Here is a 19482-nt window from a genome sequence, read left to right on the forward strand (position 1 = left end):
ACCTGATTGGAATGTTCACGTGGTAACACCTGTCATTACACTAAGATCTTAATATTAATATTTGTTGAATGATACTGAGGAGAAAGGAGTGTGGGTTAAAAATCAGATGTTACCATTGTTGAACATGCAGTTAGTGCTCTTTTCTGGTTCAACACAAATAATACCTAAAACAATAAAATCTGAATATTTAGAGGGTTTAATATATTCATTTAAAAACATCTCAACCCCAAGGTTCACATATTACTTGCTAAAACTGATGGTTATCACCTTGTATTTTACAAAAGATTTTACTTATTTATTTCTATCTATCTGAGAGAGACAGACAGACAGAGACAGCCAGAGTAGAAGGGGTAGAGGAAGGAGAAAGAAAATCCCAAGTAGACTCCACGATGAGCATGGAGCCCAATGTAGGGCTTGATCCCCAGGACCCTGAAATCATGACTTAAGCTGAAATCAAGAGTCTGATGCTTAACCCAGATGCCCCTCTGTTATCACCTTTTAAATTGCTATTTGGTTCAAGAGCATGTCAATCTGAGGTACATTTTACACCCCTGCTTCCAAACTGCTCATATTTCTTAAAATTATAAGCATTATGTTGCTCATCAAGAGATTAGTTTTTCTCTCTATTCCTCTAAATTGGCCTGCTAGCTAGAAGACGGATTTCTTTTGTTTCCTGCTATATACCAGATGCCTAAGACAGGACCAGGCACAGGGTGGTCAACAAACACATGATGGATTGATGGCTGAATGAATGAGTGAATGAATGAATGAATGAACAAACATACTTCTCCAGCTTCTTGACCCCGAGTTCCTACTCAAGCACTTTAATGTTCCTTAGTACTTTGCATTTTAAGTTTACGAAATATAAGCTCAGTGTTTTCAAATGGCCACTCCTATTCTATGTGTTATATTTATAACAAGGAAATTAAACACATTGCCCTGAGAGGAAATATTCCACAAGTTAGCATTTAACAATGGAAAATCTTTTACTTGAATCAATGGTCTGAAACTTCAACTATCTAATACTCCACTGGCCAAATCAATGTCTCATTTTTCACCCTGAGTCTCTGTGAGTAGGTGCTGTATTGTTGTTATCAAATGCCTTTTGGAGTGAGTCACTGCTGACCACCATGTTTACTCATTTGGTCTCTTCTCAGTATTAGATTTTTTAAAACAACAACAAACAGAAAAGGAATGACAACCCACAAGTTCTCTTACTTTAAGAAGAAAAAGCACCACAGAAATATTTTTACAATGAGCAAGAAGCACATTATTCCAACAGTATTTTTAATATAAGGGTCAAAAAAAAAATAAGATGAAATAAACCAAATGAGGTCAAACGTAAATAAAATTTAAACTTTTAAAGCCAGGATACAGGGTGATTTCTTTTTTAAATCCCTATTTCTCCTAGGCCTACTGGCAGATATTAGTAATTTCAGATTTTATGTCATCTTCAAATTAAACAAGTCGGTTTTTTTGTTTGTTTTTGAAGTAAAAACAGAGTTAGAAAAACACCAGAGCTACCTCTTGATCATCCGGCTGAAGGAAATGAACTGCTGCCGTGTTCCTAACCATCTGCCTCACCTCCTGCCCTTGGTCTTTCAAAGACCATCCACCGGGGCTCCCTGGGTGGCTCCGCGGTCTAGCGCCTGCCTTTGGCCCCGGCGCGATCCGATCCGGGACTGCGGGGCTGCGGGGCTGCGGGGCTGCGGGATCCAGGGCGGGATCCAGTCCTCGGGCTCCCTGCAGGGGGCCCGCTTCCCCCCCTCGGGTCCCTGCCTCTCTCTGTGAGCATCATGAATAAATAAATCTTAAAAAAAATTAAAATAATAAAAGCCAACCCACAAGACAAACTGTGCTCTTCATCCATTTCCAAAGGCCTCATTTGCCGGTCGGTCGTACTACTTTAGTACTCGATGGGGAGGCCACAAGTGGGAGTGGCTGAAAAAATCCTACACCCTCAGAGACACAGGTCTGTGCGCAGAATTAAGAACGTGCTCATAAATAAAGCAGCATCTTGAGACAACAGCGGAAAGGAACACTAACCAGGAAGCTGGAGGGCTACTCTCAGCACCAAGCCTCGGCGGTAATTACCTAGTTTTACTCATTAGTTCACTCAGGGGCGTGGCGCACGCGCACCTGGAGCACAAGGAGCCGGAGGAGGAATCCGCAGCGGCCGCCGGCGGAGGTGACGTCACCCGGGCAGCCGGCCGCAGCCCCGACCCCGACCCCGACCCCGACCCCGCAGCATCGCTCACAGGCACGGGGCGGCGGTGCGGGGCCCACCGTGGGTGTGCTCTCAGGGGCTTTAACCACGCACGCAGTGAGGCTACTGGTGTGTAGGAAGGAAGCATTTCTAACTAGCCTGGATCCTCTATGAAAATGTTGAGGGGGAAAGGTGGCCATAAAATCAAATTATATAAATGTCATTTTTACTAAGGCATAAAGACATCAAAATATAATGTACTGCTTATATTTTTATGTAAATATATAACTACCATTCAAACACATAAAATGCATGTCAAGTGAATTAAATACCAAGAATATGGGCATGCTCACAGACCACCACACGGAATACAGATGGGGTTTCATAGTGCAGTACTGTAATTTTTACCTAAACCTTTATGGCTATAATAACTGTCAGACTGGTTAATTTATCCCTTCACATAATTTTAGAAGCAAGAGCCCGTAATGTAACATCATACTCTTAAGGAAGAAAAAGCAGCATAAGTTTGATTGATCCAAGGAAGTAAAGGGCATTTCAACTTAAAATAGCTCTGGCTTTTTAATGTCCTGAGCACAAAACACAGAGGACAAACCAAAATAACCAAAAGACCATTAACAAAAAATATTTTTAAACTATTACATATATTTTAATGTAAATGAAATAATGAATTTTTAATTTTGATGATCTTAAGTATGTCTTAGCTACGTATTCAAGTTTAATTAAAAACTATAACAGACCAATGGAAGGGAATATTCTAATAGTCAAAAAAGTAGTATTATTATTAAAGGGGATTTTACTGTCCTACAATCTCATACACCAAAAAGAACCATGTACCAGATGTGCTGTTCATCTTTGTACCCCCAAGGACCGGCCATGGCTAAGCATAGAGAAACTTCATCCTCATGTTGGCCTAACACCAAAAGAAAGAACACATACATCTGTGCCTCTAAGAGTATCAGGAGATGCCTGTGGGGAAAGCGTCCACACTGTACTCTGGGACTCCAGTCACCCATCCTAAGCCACATGTATACACACAGATATAGACATGTGCCTACTTATTCTGTGATACCTACTCCAAGGAAGGCTTGCTGTATGTAAAGAAGCAGCCTCTCTGAAAAGCTAGTTAGAAACTTAGTTTGTATCAAATGATCCACAGAGATACAACTGATAGAAATTGATCACTGTCAAATGAAATGATTTAGATCAAATCATCCAAGATTGACTGCTAAAAGAAACCACGTTTAATCATTACAACATTTCATACATGGTAGACCCTTGCCCTCTACCAAAATAGAAAAGAAAAAAATCCTTAGGCCTTCATATTTTTTTTAGTTTTTATTTATTTATGATAGTCACAGAGAGAGAGAGAGAGAGAGAGAGGCAGAGACACAGGCAGAGGGAGAAGCAGGCTCCATGCACCAGGAGCCTGATGTGGGATTCGATCCCGGGTCTCCAGGATCGCACCCTGGGCCAAAGGCAGGCGCCAAACCGCTGCACCACCCAGGGATCCCCATATTTTTTTCATGCAGATCAAAAGCATTCTTACAGATCCCCATATTTTTTTCATGCAGATCAAAAGCATTCTTACAAAAGGCTTTGAAAAATAAAGCTATATGTAATTCTCCTTTTCCTTTATGTAGAGATCTTTTTGATTATTGTAAGCAATTACAGAGATGTCATATAAATTAGTGATATTAAAACTCTGTTCAGTGGACACTGATTTGGGGGGACAGGGAGGGACTTGTAGACTCAGTGTGTTTGCAAAAGCAACACAGGAGTGTTCAGACACTTGGTATGGAAAAACCAGGGCCAGAGGGATCACAATAGGAGAAGACATCCTGTAAGATGTAGGATATATGGGGTGGAGGTGATTACGGTGGGTCTTGATGACCAAGCAGAAGACTCCCAGCACTGGCACAAAAAAAGTGTCAAGAAAAATGGGGCTCCTGCATGCCTATGGTACAACCATCTCCACCTGTGCTCATCATGGTCTCCACAAACCTGTTCCCTGCTATTGGGTCCCAGCACAGTACCTGGCCCCATGAACCATCTATCTATCCAACAGCCAAACCAGGAACCCGGGCTTCCCCCTGCCCCCCACCCTTTCATGCACTCTTGTAGGCTCTATGCTTAAATGGAGCACTGCGTCTCCCTGCCCCACTGGCCAGTAGTCTCCTAAAGGAGGTGCAGGATTCCCTTTGATCCACTCTTCCACTCTCCCCAAACCCCTATCTCATCATTTTCCTCCCTAAAATTCATCAGTGGCTCCTCAGAGCCCTCAGATAAAACCCAAACTCCTGGGCATGCCCCCAAAGTCCTTCACAATCCAAGCCTGCTGACATTTGCAGCCTCACAACCCCATTCATTACCCTCTCCCTCACCTACCCCTGCAGGTACCACAGATCCCTGCTTTCCAATGAGCTCCCACACAGCCTCAAGCACTCCCTCCCCTCCCCATGCACAAGCCCACACATCCTTCACATTCCTGAACACTCAGACCAGAACCACTCCTTCCGTACAGTCTTGCCGTGTGTCCCCACTGCTGGATCTGATCCCCCATCCGGCATTCTAACTGCACCCAAAACCTCATCATGTTGCATGGTAATTATCTAAAGAAATACCTGTTGGGGGCCCTGCCCCAACCCCCATTAGAAGGCAGGCCATTGCCTGTCATCTCCCAGCCTGGCTTCACTGCAGCAGAGTGCCACAGGACATGTAAGAGCCTCATGCCTAGCTGGTTCGACCCTGGGATTCATACCACTTCGAGCAGCTAGACATTTTAAGGGGCAGTCCACAATCTGGAGTTCTGAGCAAGGTATCCATGTTATCACATAAAGCAACGAGTCCAAAGCAGTCAACTTGCCACACACACTCAATTTTGAGAAGGCTTAGGTGACTGCGTTACTTCTTTGTCTAGTATATTCAGTGACTAATACATAAAATCACATTTGTATATTTTTGGTCTACATTTTAAAGTAGGGAAAGTTTTACTTTGGAATTGTTTACAATGTACTTAAAAAGGTATTTTCTGCCCTAACCACCAAAATTGTAACCGATTATAAAAAGCTTCTCTGGTGGGAAGACCAGGCTGTGATTTGAGAAAAGATCACTCAGTGGCTTTTCATTCTACCTCCTCAACAACCAACAGAATGCAGGCCTTCAGGGAAGTGGTTTCCAAGCAGAAGACACAGGCCTCAGGGCCCTGCCTTTGCGGTGGGTTGAGTGGGTTCTGGTCGCGGTCACATCTTCACCCAAGAATTCCAAGTTACCCGGAAGTGCTCTCATCATGAGAGTCTGTAAACAAAATAAGCATAAGGGAACCAGCAAGGCAAATATATGCCTGGCAACTCAAAACTGAACACCTTTTTCTTTCGTACTGTTGTTATGACAACAGGTCCCTCTGCACTAGGCCAAGTACTCAGATGGCAATGTCTTTTGCCACATTACTTAAACACAAGCTAACCCTCTGTAAGTGTTATGTATCACAAATAGTAACATCCCAGAACACCTGCATTGTGCCACTGACATCTTCCCTTGTTACTGACCACGAATATGAAGGAACAGAAACCGCATCAAGCAAACAGGCAGAGCCAAACCTTTCTAGCTAGTCTATAAATTTAAGATAAAGGGATATAATTCTATCAATGAATCAAGATTTGGGTTTAAAATTTGGTTTCAGCTTCTCTCCAAATCAGTATTCCCCAAGCCAGCCTTCCTTCTGTCCACCCTACGATGCTAAGGTTCTCCTTTGGAATATCTCCCCTTGCCCAGATAGCTAAAGAAAGGCTGTAAGCCTGGGGTAAGCACTGAGAGCACATTACTCACCCAGAGGTCCTCCTCCAGGGTCATCAGCAAATGCCTATCAATCCTGTCTACCTTCAAGATATTTGTTGATAAGTTTTCCATTCATGGAGAAAAAATAAACCAAGGTTGAGTGTCTTAATCTAGCAATTAACTTCATTGAGCAGTGATTACATTCAAATGGAAATACTGTATTAAGGGACATTAAATTACATACACACATATACGAAATATCAAAATGTCTCCTAAAGTTAAGTAGTCAGCAAAGTTATTGTATGTACAATTCTGTTTCAAAACCCTTCAGTTAATTAATTTACCCTTGTATTAATGTATCATGCAAGGCAAATGCCACAAAGAAACAATTTTTAATATAAGGACTGAAAAGTAAAAAAAAAAAAAAAAAAAAAAGGACTGAAAAGTTACTTCCATTTGGGTTTAATTTCAACATAAACTCACTAGAAAGATATAGCTTTAATAACACAAAGAATTTGGCAGAACTTTCTACCAGCCAGGCCTTTGATGAAGCTTAGCATTGTGTTTTTTAATCCCTCGGCATTCATATTTACACACAGTGCTCTCTTAAGTCCTAGAGATTTTCCCCCTAAATGGTATGTTCTGATTTTAAGAAGCTTATAATCTAAAACAAAATAAAACGCACATTTAGAATAACAGTGGCCTTAACAATGTGTACGTGACACATTGATGGAGACAAATGTCTTGCAGATACACGTAACTGTTATTTCTAAGAGAGATGTAGATACTGTTGTGATTAGACTAACCCACCTAGAAGTATTACTTCTGTCACTGAAATTTTGTATCAATCACAAGCACTAAAAACTAGGTCCCTGACATAAAAAATGGTGTTCCGGACCATTCTGAAAGGGTCAGAAACCCTCGCTCCAGGGACAAAACCACAGCATCGGAGTGAATAATACAGATAACATGTTCAAAGATTAACACGGTGATGGTTTAATCATTAGAAACCCACTCAACAGTTAACACGTGGCTACTCTGCCTAAGGTGTTCAGCTACCCTACTCTGCTTTGATAACGGTTTTCATCTTTTTCTGAACATATCTGAACATTGTGCTACATCTGGTACTTGAGAAGACAAATCGGAACAAGTTAAGTCCTGATATTCAGATGTCTACTGACCAACAAACAGTACAAGAACCCTAGAGAAGCAACTCTTGTCATCACTAAGTAAGGACAACTCAAAAAAGCAAAACAACAACAAAAACCCCAATGCTTTGTAACTTGTTTTCGGGCTGAATTTGGAGTACAACCTAAAGTTTGGATTTTTCTTCCCGATCCTTCTGTTTGCCATAATGAGATTTGATGCCTTGACAAGTATGCTAGCTCTGAGGACACGTGGAGAGAAGGACCAGGCCAACACTGGGCACAGACCTGCTTTACACCTAGACCACAGAGGGCAAGTTCAGCCTTTAGGACTCACCAGCTCTTAAGATTATAAAGTGCCTTCTCATTCAGGTTCTGGTGTCCTTACTCGCCCTCGTTTCCAAGCAGAGGGAAAAAAACCATTCCAGTGAAAAGGTTCCTACCATTTACCTCCCTGTTAGATTCCTAACAAGAAATTGAAGAAATTACCGGAATTGAGAAAAGAAATGCCATCTGTGAATGTAAAAAGAAAACGCAAAGTGAAAGTCACTTCCGCCCTCTAACAAACTACCTCTCCTCCCACCTTCTCCAGCTCAAATCCCCTTTGCATATCCATACAAAGGGAGGTTTTCTAAAATTCTGGTTTTAAAATGTGTTTAATTAAATCAAATTATTTAGATATACAGATAAGAAAACAAATTTTGACATAAAAATGTATTTAATGTGAACTGGCTCATCTCCACTTACATTTTTATGCATATTCACTGAGGAGGAGAAGAAGGTATAAATTCACAAGGTAGAGGGACAGAAGTGTCCAAGGGGCATGACCCCTCACGGAATGGGTACAGGGCAGCTTGCTGGAAGGAGTCACTGTCAGGCACTCACCACATTTCAGGTTACCAGCTCATGCTTAGTGGTGCCTCCTCTGATTCACTGGAAGACGAGATGGGAATTCAGCAAGCAGAAGCCAAGCACAGACTCAGGGGAATGTGCCACCACCACTCCAGCAGGACTACAACCCACACAAAAGGTGAAGAAGCTCCACCTATGTGCGGGTAACTCACATCCTACCTGGGCTCCTGTTGAAGCGCTACAGGAAAAACTGACAGGTATCACCTGGGCCTGTGCCACAGGGCACCCTCCTCCTGCCTGCCAAAGGGTCCCACAGTCCAGAATGGGGCGGGGGGGTGGGGCGCAACCTCATGGCGGGTTTTATTTCCTTACACCCTTATCCTGCAGTACCCAACCTGAGTGGGGTAAAACACAAAGGTGTATGCCTTGTAGGCTGGGGAACCTGCTGTTCCTTTTCCAATTCCCTAATTGCTACGTTCCCACAGAGAAACAATATGTATCTGCCAAGGAGCATTTTTTCCCAAATGAACTCAGGATAGAAATGCAAATAGCAATGCAATAAGGACATTTAAAATGAGATGTGTAGTACTCATTCTCCAGCTCATGCACCGCAAGACCTCTGCAGTGCTCTGCACAGAGAGCTACGTGACACCTACTGCCCAGGTGCCCGTGACCGAGGACAGGACAGCACAGGGTTACAAACAACTTCCTTCCAAGGGAAAATGACAGGCACGAAGGTGTGTGGAAGAGATTATACTGCTCACTTCTGTTAGCAGCACATTTTGTGGACATCACCTGAAAGCAACAGTGCCACAACTCAAAAGAAAACTGTCAAGGTACTAGTAACGTCTAGTACAGACCCAGGGCTGGACCCTGGCTGCCTGGTCTGCCAACTCCCAGGAGGAATCCAGTGGACGCATGGCTCAGTCCCTCTGCACCTTGGTTTCCATATCTGTGAAATGAGATCCCAATTAACACACCACATCACAGAACAAACAGTGCCAACAACATTAACTATGATTACCACTGACATTTGAGAAAGCCACTTATTCTTAGGTGTATACATTTGGTAAGTGCTTTAAGTAAATGGATTTGAGGAAATGCCTGCCGTTTCTGCATTCTATAAGGAGGTGCATCTTACTCAAAAAAAAAAAAAAAAAGTAAGACTGAGATGTCCGGTTACTGTCAAAAGTCAGCAAAAAGAAACCACTTACTTTTAAAAATCAACAGCCATGACAGATGAACATTGGCAATGTCCTCCTCCTGAACTGACTGTAAAGAACTGGAAGGTGATTCAAAAGTCAGAACGCTCTCTGATCTAAGAGCTTTCAGCAGTTCATGCCGACCCTCATTCCCCCCACACAGCAACACCCACCGGCACCTGAGTGTTCTCAGGATCCTGCTGATTAGCCTGTTCCCATTGTGGGAAGGGCAAATCAGAGTACAAATGAAATGAAAGCAGATGAGCCAGTAAAGTCACTTGAAGGGAAAAAATTTTTAAACGATCACCTCCTCTCACTAAAATAGTGGCAACAAAAACTTAAATAACCCACAAAGTGCTCCCCCGTTCCAACACCTCCTCACTTCACGCCCCTCTACAGCCAAAGACCTGTCCATTGTTGCAATGATTCCTTTCCTTCTGCTTTGAAAGTGGGAAAGGCAGGGATTACAGCAAGAGCTCTTACCTCTGGCCTTGCCAGCTGGGGCCCTGAGCTTGCTAGTGACCATTGGAGCCGCAGGGATGCCAGGCGGCAGGGCTCTGGCTCCCACATCCAGGCCCTCTACCTGCACTGGCCCGCCTCTGGGACATCAGTAACCAATAGGAGGTCACTCTCTCACGCTACAGGGCTACTTGAGGCCAGAAGGCATAGACAGACCATACTTTCCCCTCCATCCTCATCTTCCACCTTTCTTTTTTATTTATAATTTTACTGAAATTCAATTTGCCAACATATAGTAACACACCCAGCGCTCATCCCATCATATGCCCTCCTTAATGCCTGTCACCCAGCTACCCCATCGCCCCCGCCACCCACCTCCTCTCCAGCAACCCTTTGTTTGTTTTCCAGAGTTAAGAGTCTCTCATTGTTTGTCTCCCTCTTATTTCTTCCATTCAATTTCCCTCCTTCACTTATGGTCTTTTGCACTATTTTTTATATTCCACGTATGAGTGAAACCATACGATGACTGTCTTTCCCTGACTTATTTCATTCAGCACATGGATGGAACTGGAGGGTATCCTGCTCTGTTTTTAATAGACGATCAAGAACAAACAGGGTTTTCCCATTCTGCCTAGAACTGTGGGTAACAGTGCAATGAACAGCTGGCTGTGCACACAGAAAAATGCTGGCCTTTGTACACATACTGTCTGTGGCTGCCACACCCTCAGCCCATTCTGGTGAAGACAGAACTCATTCAAAATTAAGGTTTTAAAGTGATGAGAAACCACTCTAAGCTCTCCTCCTCTGTTCCTTGCAGAAACCACCCCAGGTGGATGCTGCCAGCACGACATCAGCCAACTCTGCAATGGTATCACCTCAAAACAGGAGCAGGACGGTAGGTGGTATTATAGTAAATAAAATCTAAGAGCCCCGATGCCTTTAAATATTCAATTACTCACTTTATGGTAAAGCAAAAAGGCTTTCAAATCAATTTTTCTAATTCTTTCAGCTACTAAAATGAAAGCCTAGGCAACACAGGCCCCACTTAGAAGACAGTACCAGTCTGGTGTGCACAAAGGTGTGTGTATGTTTGAAACCGCCATCCTGTTTAAGAACCAGGACATGAAGAAAAAAAAAAAGAACCAGGACATGCCAAGACCTTAGAAGGCTCCCTGCCCCGGCCTGAGGATACCCACCTCCTGATAACCACTGTGCTGACATTTCGGGTAACCATGCCCTTGCTCTTCTTGATAGCCTTCACATTATTAATCTATTGCTACATGATATATTGCTTCATTTCCTTGTTTTTGAGCTTTGTGTAAATGCAATCATACTATATGAATCCTCCTGTGATTTGCCTTTGGTTTGTATGGTTAATCTACATTGATGTGCACACAGAGCTTTATTTAATGCTCTGTTCTATGACTATACCACAAATTTACTTATGCAATCTTATTAATGGACATTTGCTCTGTCTCCCATGTGTACCATTATAAATGATGCTGCCATGAATGGCCTTGTCCATATATCCCAGAACACACTTCCACACTTCTTCCGCTAGGCCTAGCGGGGAAACTGCTAAGAACTGACATGCCCATCCTTTAAGAGGGGATGCCTAATTGCTTTCCCAAACAGCTGTGTATCACATCTTCTCTAAAGCCTGCATGGTCTGTCAGATGAATCTATGTATTTTTTTAAGGATGCCACCATTTGATACTTTCTACCAAAATGAGTTGAAGGAAAAAAAAAAAGCACATTGACAAGAAATCAGTTTGAAACTAATTTGGGGTTCTAATCGCCCTATACCAATAGAACAATAAACTAGATTTTTCACATTTCATCCTGCAAGTCTGAGACTGAAAGAACAGGATACTCCAGATGTTTCCCTTTCTGTTTCCATCTCAACTGAATTCCTCTAATAGTTCCTCCCATTTAAGAGTTCTTCAGAGTAACTGCCAAAAAGGAACTGCTGTGGAGACCTGCACAGAAACTCAGTCTCTAACCTCCAAATGGCCTGTGTTCCAAAACTTTGTCAAGTCCACCAATACTCGATTACAGGAATGGATTTTTCCCACAGAAATAATGCTATGGATTGGTCTTAGGGCCTCAGGGGCTCCCATAAAAGCCTATTTCATACACAATAACACATCTAAGCTGCGGCATAGATTACAGCAGGCACAGGATGTGTGGGCATCGGGCAAAGGGAAAAAGATGGCCCTGGCCTTCACAACGCCCCCACCCCCTACCCACCTGCTGAGTGATCCTCCCCAGACTCCTATGCTGCCATCCTCCTACACCACAGTACCTGGACCAGTCCACCAGACCTCCACCACAGCAAGCAGTGCCTCAAAGGCTTTGGTCTCAAGGCCTCTTTGTGTGCTTAAAAACTACTGAGGATGCCAAAAAGCTTTGGTTTATGTGGGGCTTCTTGTCATCTATTCCATCCAGAGAATATCTAGATACCTGGTTATCTAAGTATGGATACTTACCATGTTAAAAATTAAAACTGAGAAAAAGTTTTAAAAGGTCTTTAAGAAACCACCACAGGTTAACATAAATAATACTTTCTATTACACTATCTGTATTTAAAAAAAGAAATAAGAAGGCTGGCATTGAAGAAATAAGAAGGCATACTTTTGAGCCTGGCTTAGTTGAACACATCTAGATTCTCATACCTGCTTCTGCCTCTGACTTGTGATGTTACACCCCATGCAGACCCTAGAAAACATCACTATACACTTTGGAAAGAATGAGTGTGAAAAATATCTTAGACTATAATTTGCCTATTGTGAAAACACCTTTTACAGATCCCCTGAAAAGTTTGTGGAAAGCCCAAGGGACCCTAAAACCACACTCTGAGAACCACTGCCCTAAAGCAATGCTCTTCAAATCTTTTGCTCAAGAATCCTATCACCAGAGAATTTTACCATCTGCCCTCAATTTTAAGTTATAAATGTTGTACTAGTATATTAGATACCCACAAATAGATGTCTGAGATAAGCTTTAAATAAATATCTTTAAGAGGCTTTTGATATTTTCTTCCCACACTCAGGAAATCCCAGGGCACTTCCCCTCTCGGCAAACATGGAGCTCCTGTGCTCCTTGGAACCAGCATTTCCTTTTCTTCAGCAAAGCTCCTCTGAATTACCACTGGATGTGACAAGGTTCATCTACATCAGTGACTAACTGCAGTGCTGACATAGAGGGTGTTTCCTTGATCAAATGCATGGCTGCTCATCATCTGAGCAGCAGCCTCCTCCAGGGACAGAAAATGATGTCAGCGTGCACAGCTGAACCCCGAGTCCAAGAGCCCTGAGAGTGCGGGCCAGTTCTTGCTGGGAGTCTGTCTATGGCTCAGCTCCCCTCTGATGTACCTGTCCCCTCACCCCACCATGAGCTTCGCCGAAGCTTGTCTTGCACACTTGTCTAGGCGGCAGAACCTTGTCCCTCTGCTCCTCTGGCTATGAATTGCAGGGACCATGCCCTCTAGTTTCCAAACAAAGCAAAAATCAACACTGGTTCATACACAGGCAACCTAGCCCAAGGGAAGTAATTCAGACATGGAAAGTGCAGTTTTAAAGAAATATTCAAGGAATGGTTTGTGTCTCTGACTCTCCTGCCATCTTTTGTTCTTTCTACCGGAAGTGGCAACAGAAACCAGAGGGTGCCCCCTTGAAAGCTGGCCTTACAACAAGCTCCCCACACATCAAGATAGATGGGAGACCCTCAGTGACACAGATGAGGCCACCTGAAGAATTCAAGTTCAGCCCTGCAGAGGATTCCTGACACCCTGTGTGGGCTAATGATGGGACCTGGTCCTCAGCAGGTACAAAACAACAAATACATTTAAGTCAATGAGAAGAGGTTGCCTGGGGCAGGCAGGCTAGCAAGGTGGCCAGGTTAGGCTGCAGCAGAACAGTGTCTAACAAAGGACTAGAAGTACAATGATCACGAATGGAAAAAGAATTGAATCTGTCAAAAGACATGATGAGGGAACAACGGACCTAACATGCTGTGTCTCTGCCCTTCTCTCTCTCTCTCTCTGTGTCTCTCTCATAAATAAATAAAATATATTTTTTAAACAGTCTCCAAAGGGGGATCCCTGGGTGGTGCAGCAGTTTGGCGCCTGCCTTTGGCCCAGGGCGCGATCCTGGAGACCTGGGATCGAATCCCACGCCGGGCTCCCGGTGCATGGAGTCTGCTTCTCCCTCTGCCTGTGTCTCTGCCTCTCTCTCTCTCTGTGACTATCAAAAAATAAGTAAAAATTTTTAAAAAAAAGTCTCCAAAAGGTCTTGCACAAGATACTTCTTTTGTAATGAGAGAAAAATCTTAAACAAGACAAAAAAAAAAGTCACAACTAAGTATACAGTAACAAAGTGAACTTTTCCTTCATCAAACAGATATAACAAAGACAAACTTGTATTTTTATTTCAACCTCTGATTGTACAGGATCTGGTTAAAGATACCATAAGCCAGGGAGGGACTTGTGTTAAAGGCTGTCCTCTTATAGGTTGGCCAAGCAGGGTCAACTACCTGGATCCACCATCCTCGTGAATAAAAATCCCCACACCTGATGAACAGATAGTCACCACAGACCCAGGGCGCCTGGACTGCTGTGCTGTGCTGCTCTTCTCACTCCCTGGTCTCAAGTCCTCGACCTCAACTCACCCATTCCCCTGGTATCACTCCTTATTTCACCAAGTAAAGCAAGATTTTAAAATACTAACTAACTTGATACTCCTCCCTTCTGATTTTTGACTCTATCTTTTCACGGACCTCTTCCTCCGATCCATGGCTTCTGTTGGCACTTGCTTGGTCTATCAATTCGGCCACTCCCCCCACCCCCCCCTTGCCCCTGGCAGACAGACTCCAGGCCTCAGCCATCCTCTGCAGGGAGCTGACACCTCCTCGTGCACTGCACTGCAAAGATTCAATGAGGTGATACATGTAAAGCACCAAAAGTGGCTCGGCATTGGTGCTCTGTGTCAGCTCTAGAAACAGACACCACACCTCTTGTCTGCCACCACCCAGGCCTGAGCCTCCACCATCAAGCGAGGCATTTTCCAACGGCCATCTCAGCCTGAGGTGCGGCCAACAGAACAGCCGCAGAGAGGGAGAAGACAAGCCTGCGTCGCAGGCATGAGCCCTGGCACAGGCTCCTGTCTCCCATCCACTCCATCTCCAAATTCTCCAGATAATATGGCACTTTCAGAACTGGGATTACAGTGCAACAATTTTTAATTATACAGGAGTTATGCTCCATCATCTTATGTATAGACCAAAAATGCTGATCAAAATTAATGCTCACACGGTGTAACAATAAGGTCCCCAAGGCATCAGGCCCCCAAGTTGAGGAAATGCCCTAATTCCTTAAACATCACAGGTCCCACTGCACTAACATCACCCATATAACCAGGCCCATCAGTGTAAATCTGGCCTGGTGTAATTAACATTCAGTGGCTGGGGGCTCACACACCCAGAGGGTTCTTCATAACTGGCAAGAGAACACTAAGGTCACTTGAGGAGAAGGAAGATTCCAAACCTAATCTTTCATTTACAGAAAAAAAAAATCACGAGTATTAAATGCAAAGTGCTGGGCAGGCCCGGTGGCTCAGCGGTTTAGCGCCGCCTACAGCTCAGGGTGTGATCCTGGAGACCCAGAATCGAGTCCCACATCAGGCTCCCTGCATGGAGCCTGCTTCTCCCTCTGCCTGTGTCTCTGCCTCTCTCCTCTGTGTATTCTCATGAATAAATAAATAATCTTTAAAAAAAATAAATAAATGCAAAGTGCTCCCCTTGCCCAACTCAGTCTGTGCAGCAAAGCATCCCACCTCCCCCAGCTGCAGTTCCTCCCCTGCCGTCCTGAGCGTCAGAAGCTGGAGGCAGACGTGAATGAGCAAATATGCAGGGGAGCGTTTAACCCAGAGCAAAATAAATAAGGGCACACTCTGCAGCAGCAAGGACGTAGCTGTAATTGCCCTAAATCAACAGGATGGTGTGATGACCACAGAGGAAGGACAACTAAAAGGCAGGGCGTGCAGTAGGATTCATTCAATTGGAAAGGCCGTGCCTCTCTGTCCACGCAGCTGAACACAGGAGTCTTCCGGTTCACCCCTCTCAAGTGCACAGACGCAGGGGAGCTACTGTCGAAACTCACGAAAAAAGAGTGGAAGAAAGAGGAAAAGCCTGAGCTCTGAGCATTTCACCCCCTAATAAATAGGCAAGTGGTTGCTAATGGCAACACAGCATCCCTTCCAATTTTACATCTGCGCACCCACATGGCCTCTATGGCTCCCTACCACACACTACTCTGGTCAGCTTCTGCAGAAAGTCACCCATGCTATCCAAAAGCACAAAGGCGCGCGCAAGGACACACAACTGAAGGACAGCCTTGGCAGGACGGCAAGGCCCTGGGAGAGGAATGCAGTTGAATTCCAAAGGCACAGTCCTTCCGAGCTGATGAAGCGCTGGCAGCGCAGAGGTAACCGTGTGAAGACAGTGGCGGCATGCTGGCCACGTGGCTGACAGTGAAAAAGATTACATCATCTCCTTTGTGCAAAGCTGAACTGCGGGAGAAGCAAATGCTCGCTAGTTTCAGCACCACACAGAGCTGTGCTACAGACGGCTACAGATTTTTTAAGGTGAAAACCAGCCTTATTTCTACTCTGTGTCAAAAATAAAATATGCCCCCAAAGACAATAAAATCAAGCAGTGTGGATTCTCTAAAAAAAAAAAAAAAATCACACTCATCATTTCCCTGTGCCTTCTCAAGCATGCAGTTTCACAGGTTAATTCCTAAAACTACAAAGAAAAGAAAACATACAGGTCTTTTCATACAGAAAATTCCCAGAATATTCATTCTTACTCCAGATCTACTTCAGCTTTCCATTCCATGCAAGGCGGCGCATGTACCGATTTACACCTGGAGCCCATGTTCTCTCCCACCAGAAGACAAAGCAGCTCTGGGCAGCACGGAGCCAAGCCCAGAATGTACTTAACCAAGCCCTGGGGCAGGGCTGTCCCTGGACTGAACACTGCTCTGCTCATTTCAAATGATTCTATTAAACAGGCAAGTCAGGAGTCAGCTCGGAATGACGTTATTACCAAGAACCCTGCTCACAAAATGTGTCCTGCAAGCAAGCACACCTGTCCCTCAGTTCCCACTAGACCTCACCCTCCAGCCTTGGCAACACAGTAGCCGTGCTGAGGGTCTGTCCAGCTGCTGGACCAGGACACATGCAAATGCAACTAACACAAAGGAACAAATGAAGCCTGAACCACATGGACACATTTCCCATCAGTAACTCCCTCCTCAAAAGCCCGGAAAGTTCAGCTGTTTTTCAAGCCAAAGTTCTAAAGAGGTGTCTGCCTCAGCGTGAGTGACAGGCAGCCAGCAAATGGGTAAGCCTAGCCAAGGGCTGTCATCAGCTTCATAATGACATCTCTCACCCCAGTTGCAAAATGGCCTTGAAACCCAGAAATCAACTAAATCAGTAACTGTCAACTATTCCAGATCCTCTGTACCAGCAAGGTTCCATTTCTACTTTACTAGTACATTTCCACTGCTTCAACAGAGGAACAACATGTCCACCTCAGAGAAATCACAAGTCAAGCCTGTGCTCTGTGGCCCTCAAGGTTAGCAGTTCCAAGATTCCCCACGTGTCTATTTTCCCAGCCCGTGAGCACCTCAGACCAGGAACTGGGTCTCACGCACCTTGGTCCACCTGCGTTGAACCAGAGGTTCAGTAGTTTTTTGAGGGGGTTTAGAATAGTGGGGAAAATCATCACTATCAGACAGTCAGGCTTGGAATCAAACCTCAGAAGCATCATCTCCATGTTGGTCAACTCCTCAAAGCATCAGAGTTGTATACTAACTGGGAGCAAAAATTTATGTGCAGACTTGCTCTGAGGATTTAAAGGAAAATTCTGGAAGCACCGAGCACAGTGCCTGGAACCCCAAAAGCGTCCAACAAATGTCAACTCTAGTGAGGCTTATTTGTTCCAAATGAGAGCCCAATAGAGCGGTTCCTGGCCACTACAGAAGATGGACAAGAGATGTACCCAGTGGCCTGGGCAGCCATTCTGGACAGGGGCAGTGCTAACTAGGGGCTTACCTCTCAGGGGGGGACTGACTTTAACCACGGAGTGGCCCCCTTATTTCAGGCAGGACTTAGGGGTTCCTCTGTTCTCCTCACCTAAGGCACTGGGTACACAAGGACACAGCCTGGGGCCCTGGCCCCAACATTTCTGTGTGTATGTATTCTATCCAGTTAACATAAAACTACCATTTAGGTAATTAACAGTTCAAATCAATGTATTTTGCTTTCCTAATCTACTCAATGTCACTTTGAATTGGCAGTGGATAGTTACTAAATGCATTCAACACATTTTTCAACAGTAACTGTTTTAACAAAAGGGTACAACATGGGCTTTGTTACCTAATACCTAAGGTTTGACATTCTATTTCTTTCCAAAAATTTTTTTAAAGATTTTATTTATTCATGAGAGACACACAGAGAGAGGCAGAGACACAGGCAGAGGGAGAAGTAGGTTCCATGCAGGGAGCCCGATGTGGGACTCGATCCCAGGACTCCACGATCATGCCCTGAACCGAAGGCAGATGCTTAACTGCTGAGCCACCCAGGCATCCCTCCAAATTTTTTTTTTAAATGTTGGAGGCCGTAACATAAGGGTGCCTGAATGGCTCAGTGGGTTAAGTGTCTGACTTCGGCTCAGGTCATGATCCCAGGGTCCTGGGATGGAGCCCCATCCTTGGTGGGCTCCCCACTCAGTAAGGAGTCTGCTTGTCCCTCTGCTTCTCTATTCCCCTCCCCTCCCCCCAGCTCATATTGTCTCTCTCAAATAAAATCTTTTTTTAAAAAAGGCTAAAACATAATTTTATGATTCCTTAAAAAGCTATTCTGATCATTTTAACTTCATATATTACCAATTTCTATGATTTCCTAATTCACCATGAAGTACAGATCTATTTAGATTTCCCACACTCGTAAGCTAAAAAAGCAAAAAACAAAAGCAAAAAAGCAGTAGTCTTTTTTATTAACATGTCACAAATTCTAACTTGTGAACTTCATTGTCAAAACGGTGTGCTAGCTCAATATGAACTGTAAAGTCTTAAAACAAAATTAAGATGTATTTTAATTTCCATAATGGAAACTCATATACAAATCAAGACTGAATATATATGTGCATGTGTGTGTACTGTAAGAAATCTATAAAATTCAGTGAATTTTCCAAAATGAGGTTCAAATGATCAAGAATTCCTTTGATATATAACTTCAATTTCTGAATTAACCTGTAAGAATAGATTCCTTAGAAGACTTATTTTTTTATAAGATACAAGAATACAAGTGTTCACATAAGGGTATATCTAGCTGTACTTGAAAATATGCTAGCTGCACATTAAAAATTTTCATAATTCAGACTGATCTTCCCTATATTCTGAGGTTTACATCCATAAGTTAAAACAGGAGATTACAGCAGCGAAGTCCAAATCCCCAATTGTGACAGGAGCAGTCCTGTTGTCTTGAACTTGGCACGGGCAGGAAGCCAAGGGAAGAAGGGGCAGTGCCCAGGCACTCTAACGGCAGGCCTCAGGCCCATCCTTCCGGAGCTCCCTAGGGGGCACTTAGCCTAGCAGCCCCTGGTGCCGCCCCTGGCTCTGGGGGCTGAGGAGGAGAGAGGCACTGGAGGGCAGCTATACAAGGTTACCTAGAGCTTCACCAAGGCCTGGGAACATGCCAAGAGCGAATGTCTCTGAAGAACTGAGAGACGGATGCAGAGACAGGGCAGCAAAGCACAAGAG

General features: G+C 44.1%; 1 protein-coding gene and 1 long non-coding RNA gene across 7 annotated transcripts in view; one reads left to right on the forward strand and one right to left on the reverse strand.

Moving 5' to 3' along the window:
• The window catches only part of TRIO (trio Rho guanine nucleotide exchange factor), a 354258-nt gene that overhangs the window by 237026 nt on the left and 97750 nt on the right, over positions 1-19482 (reverse strand). The gene's annotated exons all lie outside the window — the stretch shown is intronic.
• On the forward strand, positions 1932-10947 carry LOC144302139 (uncharacterized). Its single transcript, XR_013369011.1, has 3 exons — positions 1932-2086; positions 10477-10554; positions 10669-10947. It is a non-coding gene; the product is annotated as an uncharacterized LOC144302139 (long non-coding RNA).

This window comes from Canis aureus, chromosome 31 (assembly GCF_053574225.1).
Source record: "Canis aureus isolate CA01 chromosome 31, VMU_Caureus_v.1.0, whole genome shotgun sequence".
NCBI lineage: Eukaryota > Metazoa > Chordata > Mammalia > Carnivora > Canidae > Canis > Canis aureus.